Below are 13,899 nucleotides of genomic sequence, written 5' to 3' on the forward strand. Positions count from 1 at the left end.
TTAATAAAGGCTAGTTCTCTGTGGAACGCCATACAAGCTCTCGTCTCTCCTTCTTCCACATGGCCTGAAGCTAGCCGGAAGATGAAGAGCCACAATCACTGGCAAAGGTGAGGATGTGCCTGTACCCCCTGGACATCCTCGTAAGGACACTTCTTTGGGAAAGCTGCAGCACTCCTACCACCACTCGTCCACCGCAGCACCCATCCCAGGACAGGGGACAAGGGGATTTGGAATAGGACAGAAACATTCATCCTCTGGAGGTGACTTCTGCCAAGAATGAGGAAAAGGTATTCTCTCAAGGATGATCTAATATTACACCCAAGCAGGTGGAATGCCATGGACAAAGGTACCTGATGCCTGAGAGAATTAGCTGAGCTGGAGGTAATCGATAATGATTCAAATAAGAAGCAACTCCATCAAGATCCATATGATGTCCAGTGTACACAATAGTCATAGTTTAGGGCTGGTACTCCCCAATTCAGTGCTCATACAGAGGCCTTAAATGACACTGCTACTTGCTCCCTTCCTGTCCCTCTTCCCGTCCCTTTGTGGGTGGCTGGGAAGAAGAATTGAAGGCACAAGAGGTAAAGATCACATGTTGAGATAAGAACAATTTACTGGAAACAGCAATTAGATGAGGAAAAAATGGTAACAGCAACAATATTAATAACAAAAGTGTATTAGAGAGAGTGATTCACAGACAAAATGCTCATCACAGAGCCATGGCTACACCACCCCAACTGCTTTCTTCAGCTTAGAACAAGCACCACGCATAATTGTCTGAAAGGAACCTCTACTCTTTGGAAAAGATCCCTTTTCCCCATCCCCAGAAAATGATGTGAGGTGGTATAGAATCACAGAGTCTCAGTTGATGAGCTGTTGCCAACGCTGCACTGTTGTTGTAGCATCAGTACCTGTTGTTCTTCAGCCTTCAGCAGTTCCATAGCAGAAGGGTCTTCTGAGAGGCTAGGCAAGGTATTCAACTGTCTTAACTTCTTCTGTCTCCATAGCAGCCATTCCAAAAAGCCCAATGATGCCCTTTTGGGTCTTCAAAATAGCCACTTCTGAGCTAATCTGTGCCAAAAATGCACAGGGCCTCTGGGCCAGTGAAAATGGGGTTGTTTTGCTACTCATTCCCAGTCAAGCTCACTTCAGTTTTCAGTACAGTCAGTTGTTACTGCGGGGACTGCTGGGCTCCAGGACGGTTTGGATGGGTGGTGATGAAGGATCTCCGAAGTCAGGTCTTTAGAACATGTGGTTTATTATAAAGGGTGAAGGGCCCTGCTTGGAGTTGCTAGCCACAACTCGTGGCAGGCCCAGGGAGAGCGGGGGGAGAGAGAGAGAGAGAGGGTTCCAGGTGAGCATCCCAAGAGGAAGGTCCAAGAGAGAGCGTCCGGTCCCTCGGCCACACCTTATCAGGGGGCTTCAAGGTGGGCTGGAACAGGACTTGGGCCAATGGGGTTACAGATACCTGATACTTCAGGGGAGGGTTACAGGTGTGGGATGAACCATACATTGGGGTGTGAGACAGAACATTCCATTTGACCCTTGGATCTATCTGTAGGTAAAGGGCATTGTTTAATCAGAAGGGGGGATTGCTTTCAACTTGGCTGTATTATTGTTTTTGAGTTGCTCAGTAATTAAGGTTTGCTATTTCAAATCTTGTTCTCATCTCAATATCTGTATTTTCTGACTCTTTTGCCAGGCCATCATATTTATAGGGCTTTCCTATTTCATCTTCCCCAACATCTCCCCCGTTCTGATGAACAACTAAGGTATTAGATACTGTCTTACTCATTTTCTTCTGCACACACTGAAGTATACAGGGTACTGCTACTAAAACTACAATTATCACTATCAGAATAATCAAACCTACTTTACAGAGTTCCTTTAGCCAAGGTGCAAAGCTCCAACCATCCAACAAATTGTCTAGCCAGGATGGGTTATCTGTGGTAATTTGGTTAGCTAAATCCCTCAGATTTTGTAGCTGTTTATGAATGGAAACAGAATGATCAGACAGATTCATACAACATAATCCTTCAAAATCTTCACAGCCATGTCCATGCGCTAGTAAAAGAAAGTCAATAGCAGCTCTATTTTGTAAAGTGGCATGTTTCACTACTTCTTCATCTGTTAGCAAATCACTGATTATAGTAGAGGTAGCATTTACTTCTTTACTGAGCCAACACCCTAACTTGTTTCTAACTTGTTTAACTGTTTCAGTGCAATCGAGGAACTTATCTGAGGTAGAAAAACGCTTATAAGAGTTGATTTCCTGAGTTCCAAGGATGAAAATCGCTATCACAGTCGCTCTCATATTGATGTCCCCAGGAGGATCTAATCCTCCTGCTTTTCTTTTTGACTAGCCTTTTTACACTAGGAGCAATTATTGTAAGTTGCCCCATGGCACAAGGGCCGCCATCTATTTTTGAAGGTATACCTTGCCAGGCCCTGTCTCCACAGATGAGCCAAATTGCTTTAGGAAATTGAACAGGAAGTTTGTTAAAACGATCTGTGTGAGGCTCATCATATATGAGAAGCTTAGTTCGATTGCACCAAGAAGTTATATTGCTATAAACTGGGTGATAAGGGGTAACGTTTAAATAAGGGCCGCCTTCACCTAGGAAATGAAAGAAGTAGCAGGTGTCCATAGTTAATGAGCCTAGGATTTCTAGCTCTTGAAGGTCAGATTTATCAATTTTAGAATTATCAATATAAGTTTGGTGTCTCTGGCTAGGAGTTGGAGATACGTGATGATCAACATATGGCCAGTATTTGTCAAGAGTAACATTATCAAAACCTTCTGGAAGAGGTACTCCAACGAAACAGGTTGAAAAAGGTTTGTCAGGGCTTGTGTCGGACTTGGCTAAAGCAACCCAGACATTCGTCTTTGATTGACTTACAGGTAAAGCTTCACTACAAGAACTAAAACAAAAGAACAAAAGCAACATGCACGCGCGCAAACGATAAAACTTCATTCTTTTCTTGAGCTGTTCCTGGCAGATCACTTTCTCCTGATGATTCTGCGCAGCTCAGGTCTGGGTGCTTGCTTCTTGGCTTGTACTTGTGGAAGTACTGGCTGATGTGAGGGTGTTGGCGGGCTTTGATGTGTGGTAGGGCTTCATGTTCTTTGCTGGGACCCACTTAAGTCCTCCACCTGTGGAAACACACGCAAATCCCTTTCCCCATGTTATAAGATTGTATGGTCCTTCTATTTGTCCTGAGTCTAAATTTTTAATCAAAACTGGGGGTGTTCTTTTAGTTTTGCTTTTTTGTTGTTCAAAAAATGTCTGTAAATGGGGGGGTCAGGCTCTTCTGCAGAGCTATTTAGAAAATTGTAAACATACAGAGCCTTATTCAACCTCCTTTGAGGTGCAGCCTGGTCTTCTCCCCCTTTCTGTTGATCTAAAATGCGTTTCAAGGTTTGATGTGTTCTTTCTATTATACCTTGACTCATAGGAGAGTAAGGAATGCCAAATGTATGGCAAACACCCCAGTCATTCAGGAACTCAGCTAATTCTTGTGAAGCATATGAAGGACCATTATCTGTTTTAATTTCTTGGGGGACACCCAAATAGGAGAAAGCTTGTGAAAAATGCTGGCAGACATGCTTAGCTGTTTCTCCTGTGAGGCAAAAACTGCATTTGAAAATGTATCAATGGAGACATGGATATTTTTAAATTTCCCGAAAGAGGGGTACTTAGTAACATCTGTTTGCCATTTCTGTAAGCTCTCCAACCCTCGTGGGTTGGTGGCTCCTGAAGAAGGGAGAGGCTGAACATGCTGACAGTTTGGGCAAGCCCGTACAATATTTTGTGCTTGCTCTAGGGTAATGCAAAAATTTCGTTTGATTGCCTGTGCATTTTGGTGCAACGATGCATGACTCAATTTGGCTTGTTCAATAATGTTAGGTAAGGTGGTTGCAGCAAGCACCGAGGTGGAATTTTCAATGCTTGCTGCACCTTCCTCATCAGATATTGCTGATGCCAATGCATCAGCTCGTGCATTTCCCTCTACCATGAATCCTGGAAGACCAGAATGAGCTCTGATGTGAGAAACAAAATAAGGATTAATTCTGTGTGATAAAGTTTGATAGAGACAGGTGAGCCAAAGACACACCTTGTTGTTGTTCACATCCTTTAGAACAGATCCTTCAATTCTCTTAATAATATTAGCAACATAGGCCGAATCAGTGATCAAGTTGAAAGGTTCTGGAAAGAGCTGAAATGCTCTTACAACTGCTGCCAATTCGACAATCTGAGGGGAACCTTCAACCTTTTGAACATCCTGTTCCCAGTATTTAGTATTTTTGTTTTGCCATGTAACAACCAAATTGTGCGTTTGCCCTGACCCATCAATGAAGATAGTGATTGCATCTAAAGGCTCTCACTGATCAGGGGTTTTTCTTTGTAACATAATTTAGTTTTGATCATTTTGTGTGCTGGATAATGAATAGAGTAAGTGCCTGGGAAATCGAGCAAGGCATACAGCAGATCTTCTGATTTTTGCATTGCCCAGTCAAAATAGGTTTTCTTCATGGGCAAATAGATAATTGCAAATTCATGACCTGCTATAGAAAGAAGCCTTGCTCTGCCTTTGATGATGATTTGAGACATCATTTCTAGAGGTGTGAGGATTGTCTTTGGCGACCTGTAAGAAATAAAACCCCATTCAATTATTAGCAATGGATCTTTGTGAGAAGAATTCCATTGAAAAATGAGACCGCACAGTCTCAGCCTTTCTCCTAAAATCGCAAGAAAAAAGGGTTTATCAGGAGCACAGCAATGCGCCTGCCTGTTCTGCAGAGCATCAGTAATGTCTTCCAGGGCCTTGTAAGCCTCTGGAGTGAGAGATCTAGGGGATCTGATGTCCTTGTCCCCTTTCAACAAATCAAAAAGTGGAGAAAGCTCATCAGCAGTGATTCCAAGGACAGGTTTAACCCAATTAATTTCCCCTAAAAGCTGTTGTAAGTCCTGCAAGGTGCAAACATCAGTTCGGATTTGTATCCTTTGAGGAGTAATAGACTCTTCTGTTAGTTTCCAACCTAAATATTTCCAGGGAGCTGTCTCTTGTATTTTTGATTCGGACATCACCAGTCCAGCCTTTTTGATTTCAGCAACAATACAATTACAAGTCTCTTCCACTTGTTTTTGTGTTGGTCTGTGATGAGCAAATCGTCCATGTAGTGGAGAATAACTGACTGTGGGAACTGTTCACGGACTGGAGACAGCGCGCAGGCCACAAAATATTGGCATATAGTCGGCGATTTTTTCATTCCTTGTGGCAAAACTAGCCAATGATATCTCTGGAGTGGTTCTTGTAAGTTTGTGCTTGGAACGGAAAAGGCAAAATGAGGAGCGTCATCTGGATGCAGTGGGATGTTGAAGAAACAGTCTTTTAGGTCAATGATAACAAGTGGCCAGTTTCTCAGGATCATAGAAAGATTGGGCAGGCCAGGTTGGAGAGGCCCCATATTCTCAATCACTGTGTTGATCTTTCTGAGATCATGTAACAATCGCCAGGTGTCAGAAGTTTTCTTATGGATCACAAACACAGGTGAATTCCAGGGGCTGTTAGTGGGCTTAATGTGGCCTTTTTGCAGTTGTTCGGCCACTAGATTCTTGAGGGCACTCAGCTTATTGTCTGGCAGGGGCCACTGGTCGACCAAGACAGGGGTGTCAGTTTTCCAGGTCAGTTTCAGGGTGCTGAGTGCTTTAGTAGCCCCTACGAAAAACCCAGTTCAATCTTTGCTCCCCATTCAGAAAGTAAGCCCCTTCCCCACACTGTGATGGGTTTCTGCACTACATAGGGACGGATCGATGCTCTCTTCTTGTCAGGTCCTGTAATGTTGATTACAGATTCACTTTGCAAGCATGGAGTGACACCTCCAATGCCTGTGAGAGTACCTGGGGGAATGACCAACTTCCAGTCTTTTGGCCAACAGTAAGAAGAGATCACAGAAACATCTGCCCCCATGTCAATCATCCCCTTGATGTAAACTCGAACCCCACCATTTGACAATTCACAAGTTAGCATTGGTCGTTGCTGACTTATGTGTTGAACCCATAGAACTTCAGGATTTTCAGAAGCAATTGGGAAACCGCGTGGTGGCATTTGATCCATAGTCCCCATAGGCAGTGCTATAGCAATAGCTATAGGGGTTCTAGGTGGAATATGCAATGGGGGGTAGCAGGCATTGGCTAGCACTAGTAATTCTTCATTGCAGTTAACAAACATTACACAAGGCAAAACAAGCAGTCCCAAGATGCTATTCCTTTCTTTACCAACAACTAAAAAGTCTTGTCTTTGTTGTGAAGGCCCAGTAATCCCTGTTGAAATATAGTCATAGCCATCATCCTTTAAAAAGGTTGTTGGCTTGGAGGTTGCCAGAGTGCACCAGGTCCCTGGGGGTAATAGGCTTGGGTCATAACTTGGGATTGTCCTGGTGATGAAGCGAAGAGCTTTTGGGTCGGGGTATTCACAAATTTTGCCTTGGGAGCTTGGGGTGCCACTATTTGTTTCATCGCGCAATGGCGCTGCGTGCTCACCTTGGAGTTTTTTGGATTATATTTCCTACTTATATCATGTCTGGATCGACACTGCCAGGCAAGATGCTTTCCCTTCTTGCAGATAGAGCAGCGATCGGTGGCTTGTGCACTTCGTGTGACCTCTGGGCAATCCCTCATGATGTGGCCAGGTTTTTTACAGAAGTAGCAAGGTCCAGGAGGTACAGCAGCTCGCATGACAGCCACAGTGTTGTCTCTTTGCTGGGAACTTAGATGCAAGGCAGTTAGGATTATCAGTAAGTTTTTGGTCTCGTGCTTCTGCTTGTGCCGCCTGTGCTTCTACTTGCGCTATCTGTGCTGTAAGAACCCTTTCAATTTTCTCTCCTAGAGTTTCTCCAAGTTCATTTACTCGAATTGTTGCTACGTGCTGTGGGCTTCCAATTTTGTTGCAGGCATCAATCATTTCAGGCACTGTAGGTCTTTCTTTTCCCAGGGCTTTGATAGCTCTCTTGCATTCCACGTTTGCATTACTTTCAATGATGTCTCATATCACTATTAGACGGGCTATATCATCGCCGCATTGTCTTTCTGCTGCTTGGATCACCCGGTCCACAAATGAGATAAATGGTTCAGATGACTCTTGACTAATTAGATTGTAGGCTTTTTCAAAACTTCCTGCAGGCTGAACTTGCAAAAAAGCTTTGCGAGCCATCTTTTTGATGTCATCTAACACCATTCTGGGTAAATTCACTTGATTTTCATTCTGGTCATCAGGTGGGTCACCTATTAGCTTAGACAAGGTGAGGGCACGAAGGTCTGCATCTGTACATTGTCTGTAAGTGTTTAGTACCCCTGTAAGCAGTCTCTTCCATTTGAGTTCCCATAGCATATACTGTGAATCTCTAAGAATTATACCAGCAAGATTTTTACAGTCATTTGGTGTGAGTGTATGTCCTTCCAGGGTACTTTTCAGCAGTTGTCTAAAATATGGAGAGCAGATACCACTGTCCTTTATTGCTTTTTGCAATTCTTTCACCTCATGAGATGGGATAGCTGTCCATGTTCTGGGACGACCAGCTTACTGGCTGAATATCACAGGCATTGCTATAGGGTTTAGACTTTCCTCTTTGCAAATTTCACGTGTGGTTTCATGCCAGTCTGTCAGTTGAAGATTATCAAAACTTTTCTGGGGTTTTCTAAATTTGCGATTGATGGTGGTGACTTTTCAGCATTAAGAGGGTTGGCATTTGCAAATGCAAAACAGTTCTCTGTCTGTCCTGTATTTGTCAAAGTGGCTGTCACATTCAACCCTCCCCCTTCACGTTGCACGGTTTGTGTGCTTGGTTGTGGTCCAGTCCTGCTTGGGTCGGGTGCAGGATGCGGTGGCAGCGGCAGGGACGCGGGGGGAGGAGGCACGGTAACCCGGTGGCAATGGAGGCAGGTGAAGGGCGGCTGGAGGCTGCGGTTGCACAGGAACTGCTGGTGGCTGTAGCGCTGGGGTTTCCAGAGGCTGTGCGAGGCGCGCTGCAGTGGGGGCTAATTGTGATGAGGCTGTAACAGGATCCAGCTGGGCTGGTGGTGTGGGCGGGTACACTTGTAGATTTGGTAAACCCAGAAGTTGTGGCGGGGTGGGCTGGTGTCCTGCGGCTGGAATTGGGAACGGTGGTGCTGGCGTGGGAGGGCACAGTGATGTCGGCTGGGGGTAGACTGCAGCATGGAGCGTGTGGGAACCGGGAGGCTGGATCAAAGGCGTGGTGGAGGCAGTGTGGGGTGGCAGCAGTGTCGCGGTGTGAGGCAGGTCTTCCGAGGGTCGCAGGGACTGAGCATGCGGGGGGCGTGTCACGAGATCCACGTGGTGAGGCATCATGGCAGCCGCCTCAGGGACCGCAGCAGGACCGCGGCTGTGGCCATAGAAGGGAACGCCACGACGTCGTTGGCTGCAGGGGATGGCAGTGCTGCGCTGTGGAGCCCCGGAGCGTCATTGCGCGATGGGGACAGGTCGGGCTGTGGCGGTGCCGCGGTGCTCCGAGACAGCAGCGGCGCCGCAGACAGGAGTACACTGGGAGGTGCAGGGACGGAGGGCTGGGCCGCTGTCGCGAGCCCAGTGGTGGCCGTGGCCCCCGGCGTAGCCGCAGCGGTGGCAGGAACGGGAGGGCTGGCTAGGGATCACCGCGGAGCGGGGACGGGGCGCGGAGGGCCAGCCGGCGTCTGTGCCGCGGAACTCAGCCGCTGGAAGCTCGCAAGCTGGGCTGAGGCAGGGGCCGGGCGGTCGGAGAGGCACGGGACCGTTGCACTGGAGATGTCAGAGGGGAGTGGTGACAACGGTGGGGAAGCCACAGCGCGGGAGGCATGGGGCGGCTTGGTGGGCTGGACCGCTCCGTCCCGAGGCGCAAACGACGCTGTGGCAGGATCACAGCGTCCTGCTGGCATGTCAGCAGGGGCGAAATCTGATGACTTGAGAGTGGGTGCTGCTGTCGTGGTCAGCACTGGAGATCTGGAATCGGCAAAAGGCAGCGGCGGCGAAGGAGCAGCGGGTGCAGACGAGATGCCAGGCACCGCCAGCACCGCGGCAGCGAGGGGTACCCGCGCTTCTTGCAAAAGTGTGGCCGCCTGACTTTGCAGGAGGCCGGTGATGGCGGTGGCCACAGCCGCGCAAGACATGTCTGGAGGAGCGGCGGAACTCGCGGGGGGGAGGGGGGTACAGCCGGGGTCGCGGGGGAAGGGGGACCAGGGCCGGCGCAGTGCCAGCAGCAGGAGGTGTTACTGCGATTACATTGGTGGCCAGGCTCGCTGCGGCGGAAGCAGAGGAGGGGCCCGACATGATGGCTCTGGAGCGGGGGGGGGGGCGAACCGCGGCAACCAGAACGGCAGGGGTGAACGGAATTGACCTGGAATACCTGCAGGAATGGGGCACCTACAAACTCTTGGGACAACCTGTGCCAGTGTTGCACCATGCTCCGAGTAAACAAGTTCTTCCTCAGACTTACTCTGACTTGATCCCCATTTTGTTTAAAAATATTTGCCAACATTCTATTGTAATTGGCCATGTTAAAAAAGATGTCCCCATTTTCTTCAAAGCCACTCTGAAGTCTTGGAAAGTGGCAATAAAGTCTCCCTGGGGCCTTATTCTCCACAAAGCTGAATAACTCCACCTCTCTCTGCATTTCCTGAGAGGACAGGTGCTCTGTTTTCTGGCTGTTTCTGTCACCCTGTTTTGTAATTTGGTGGTGTGTTCCATTTTATCGAATGGCAAAAGAACTGAAGTAGAGCAATGCAGGGTACAGAGCCATGAAATGGTGGTGGAGGAACCCAAGGAAGCCAGTCCTGGCAGAGCAGTCTGGAGAGATTTGGCTGTGGGCAGGAGGGGCTGTGGGGGGCTCACTGTGAGCCTCTGTGGGGCCCTGGTTTCTGCCCCCCACCCCACCCTTAGAGGTTTCTGGCACGCAGACAGGGGCAGCTGAGAGGGACTTGTCCCAGCCCCATCTGCTGCCTGGCATGCTCAGGCAGAGGGGAACTGGCCCAGGCTTACTTCCAGGCTGTGTGGCAGAGAGGGAACTGCAGCAGCCAGCGCCACTTCAGAATACTTCAGAATACTTCAGAATGCTGCCTAGAGATCGATGACCACAGTCATGTAATTAAAAATGTTACTCAAAATATTAGAAAACTAACCTATGTTGGAACACTTGTTTGGAGAATCTGATTAGTGGGACAACTCGTTCACCTGGAATGGCAAATTGTGGAAGAAATTGGTCTTCTTTGTGGTGTGTGCACTAGCAAGTGTAATATTTCTACCATGTGTAATTCCATGTCTAGTCCAGATAGTAACCAGCATTGTCCAAAGCAGCATCATGCTGCAAGGTAATGTGGAAGGGAAAAATGGTGAAAAAGTAATCGTAATTGAAGAACAGAATGATCAGAATGCCAGAGATATGCTTGAACATCTCATTTTCCACAAGCAACTGAGAAAAGTAGAAGTGGAACTTTAAAAGGTTGATGCAGGCTAGAAGCCTGATCAAATAGTTAGAGGGAGGAATTGTTAACAATAGGTTAGAAAGGGTTGTAAAATAGTTGATAATTGTTAAGCAGGTGCTGTTAGTTTGGTTATGGTAAAAGGGGTTAAAAGGGTATTTATAAGAAACTCGGTACTCAACATACTGTATTACACCTGTGAAAAACGCCAATCACTTGTGTTAAAATTTTAGAAGTTTAATAGTAAAGAATAGTAATAAAAACAGGACAATAAGAATTTGGAGAATCAAAGTTAGGACAACAAAAGACAATAAAAAGCAAAGAATAACAGACATCCGTATGCTCTTGGGCACTAAGCCACAAAAGCATACCTCGCTAACAAAGGATTAACCCTTCAAACCCAATATGCCTGTTGCATATTCATCTATCTCATACATGATTCACAAATTCTTTCCAAACAAAGGGTATTTTCTGGTTATTGTCAACTTCCCCCCTCATCTTGTAAATCAGTGTTTTGGCTCCAAGAAGTCTGGAAGAAGTCTGGTTCTTCTCAATTATTCATAACAATCAGTTAACAAATGTTTTCTGAATATGGGACTGGGAAGGCAGTGGACTTGGACGGGCGTCCTGGTTGGGAATGGGAGGAAATTCAGGGAAGTGATGCAAAGCTTTTTTGTAAGTGACAGTCTGTTGAACCACTGAGAAGCTGGACACGGCTCTGTGAAACACGCATGTTAAAGACAAAAAAACCCGGGAACTGTCTCTTGCGATGGGTGAGGAGGTGGAGGGCCCTGGCCCCCGTCTCGGCCAGGCCGGGCCGGGCGGTCCTGCCGTGAGCCAGGCCCCTTTCCCCCTCCCCGGCCACCCGCCGGTCGCCTCATCGGCTCCGCCCTGGCCAGGCCAGTTTTGGATTGTTTTATGGGACTTTTTCTATGTTTGTCCCCATTTATGAAGGGATTAAACCAAAGCGTAAACATAAATGTTAAAAACAGGCAAAATGAGGCTAGGATCTTTTAAAAAGCTCCGGCCTGTTTATTAAAAATCAAAGCAACTGAAGACGAGAGCCCAGGGTAAGCCTGTGGCCTACGCAGCAAGTCAGAGATACAAGTGTCAGCCTGTAGGCAGCACAGGGTGCTTCCTTGGACACTGGCTCCGCAGAAAGACCCAGGCGCTCAGCACCCGGGGGTTTTAAAGTCTCTTAAAGCTGCCGGATTGGTGCGCTCTTGATCCTTTCATAGATTGGCCTTTTTCCGGTCACCGGTTGGTCCAATTTGCGGTGCGTTCCTGGCCAGTCATTCTGGGATGCTTCGATGTCACTGGCTGGCTCGTTGTCCGATTACAGTCCGGGCTGCTGTCATCAGGCCGTGAGGTAACCTTCTGGAAAGTTCTTACCACCCTCCTCTAGCGGGCACATGCTCATGCTACAGTACATTTAACTTCAGAACTTACTGCATTAATTAGGCATAACAATTCATTACATTCATTAACAATTCATAACAAGATGACATCATTAACAATTTATAACCCCACCTACGAAAGCCAATTTTATTTATAACAAAAACGTTGAAAGAAATGGGGAAAAAAATTCTCTAGACCAGACTGCAGTCCTACAAGGGGATATTGTGAAAAACACCAATCACTTGTTTTTTAAAATCTTAAAAGTTTATTAGTAATAAAATAGTTATAAATAAATAGTAATAAAATTAGCGTAATAAAAATTTGGACAATGAGGATTAGGACACTACGAGACAATAAAATGAAATGAAATATTAAAAATTAAATTAAATTAAATTAAATTAAATTAAAATTAAAAAATAAAAATAAAAATAAATATAAAAAATAAAAAATAAAAAGAAAACTATGGACGTCTGGATCTTTTTGGACACTAAACTGCCAAAAACATGCCTTGCAAACAAAGGAATAGCCCTTAAAAGCAACAGCTTGTTGCATATTCATATATCTCATACATGATGCAGAAATTCCTTGCAAATTAAGAATTTTTCTGGGTTTTGTCAACTCCTTTCCCTTAATCCTGGTGGCTCCATAAAGATGGAGAGAAGGTGGAAGAATGTTTGTCTTTTCCCATAAGGAGGCAGTAACTCATTAGGTGTCCTGTTGCTGTTATCTCTGTGCGAAGAGCTTCTTGATTATCTTATCCCTTTCTTGAGCTAGTAAAAAATATCTTACATCGCAGAGTTTCTATTTTACCATTATGTTGTAACCTAAGACTATATTTAACACACTACTTAGAAAGGATTAATACAGTATTACAAAATAACCCTCCATAATACATATAGCATTCAATTCAATATTTGCCAAGAGCCAATTATAAAATACGCATTTTTCACAGATATTTACTCTGTGAGCACTGAGTTCTGTATAATGGAAGTCTCTACGGCACTATATGGGATCTTGCACGTTTGCCTGATTATCAGCACAAGAGACAAATTGTGTAACTCAGCAGACAAACTCTTAAACAGAGGAAGACAGGCAAGGAAGTCCTACCAGTGTAGAAAACATACCAGACTCAAAAAAGTGTCATCCCTCATGCATAGGTGTCTAAGCTACTTTTTAAGAATGCCACAACCTCCACGTGTGCTCTGTCCTAGCACTTCACTGTTCTCTTCTGCAAGTTTCCTAATTTCAATTTTCCCAGATACAATTTGGATTGCTACTTCAAAAAGGAAGTTAACACACTGATTTCTGCCATTAGAGTGGGTAAGGAAAACAGTCTTTACATATTTAAAGCCCAGAATGAGATGTTCCACCTTCTTTTGAGTAAAGAACCCCATGTTTTGTATCTCCAATCATCATAAGCTGCTCTTGTCTTTCTCTAAATGATCCACCAACTGAATGGATGACAGCACACAGAACTAGACACCAGCTTAAAGCGTCACTGAAAAGAGACTGGAAGGCAAAAGCAGAAGTCCCGCTCTGCAACAGCACAATTCTGTTAATTCAAGTTTAACTTGAGAACCACGATAAATCTCATAAAGTTTTTCATCCAGCTCACATCCTGTATGTCTACCACCAAATGTGCTAATGTCTGCTTATCCCTACTTTATGTCACTTGATTTTTTTCAAGCAACAGCTTCATCTGTCAGCACCAATTGTGACTCTTATCCCACAGCAAGCCTCCAATTTTCCCTAGCTTGATGTCATCTCAGATTTAAGAAAGTTTCCCCCTTATTATGTCATCCAGATCATTAATCCTTTGGTGGTTGCATTCTTTTTTCTTTCAGTTGATAAATGTCATCTGTTTTCTAGTTATTACGCTGTAGAGTTATAGAGAACTGGGGGCTGTGCCCACATGAATACTAAAGAAGCATAGGATGCTCTGTACCTTTGGGTGCAAATTAAAGTGCAGCTATTAAAGCAGGCGGGATTTTGTACAATCTTGCACTAAATGGACAAGTTGTTGCCT

This window comes from Vidua macroura, chromosome Z (assembly GCF_024509145.1).
Source record: "Vidua macroura isolate BioBank_ID:100142 chromosome Z, ASM2450914v1, whole genome shotgun sequence".
In the NCBI taxonomy this organism is placed as follows: domain Eukaryota; kingdom Metazoa; phylum Chordata; class Aves; order Passeriformes; family Viduidae; genus Vidua; species Vidua macroura.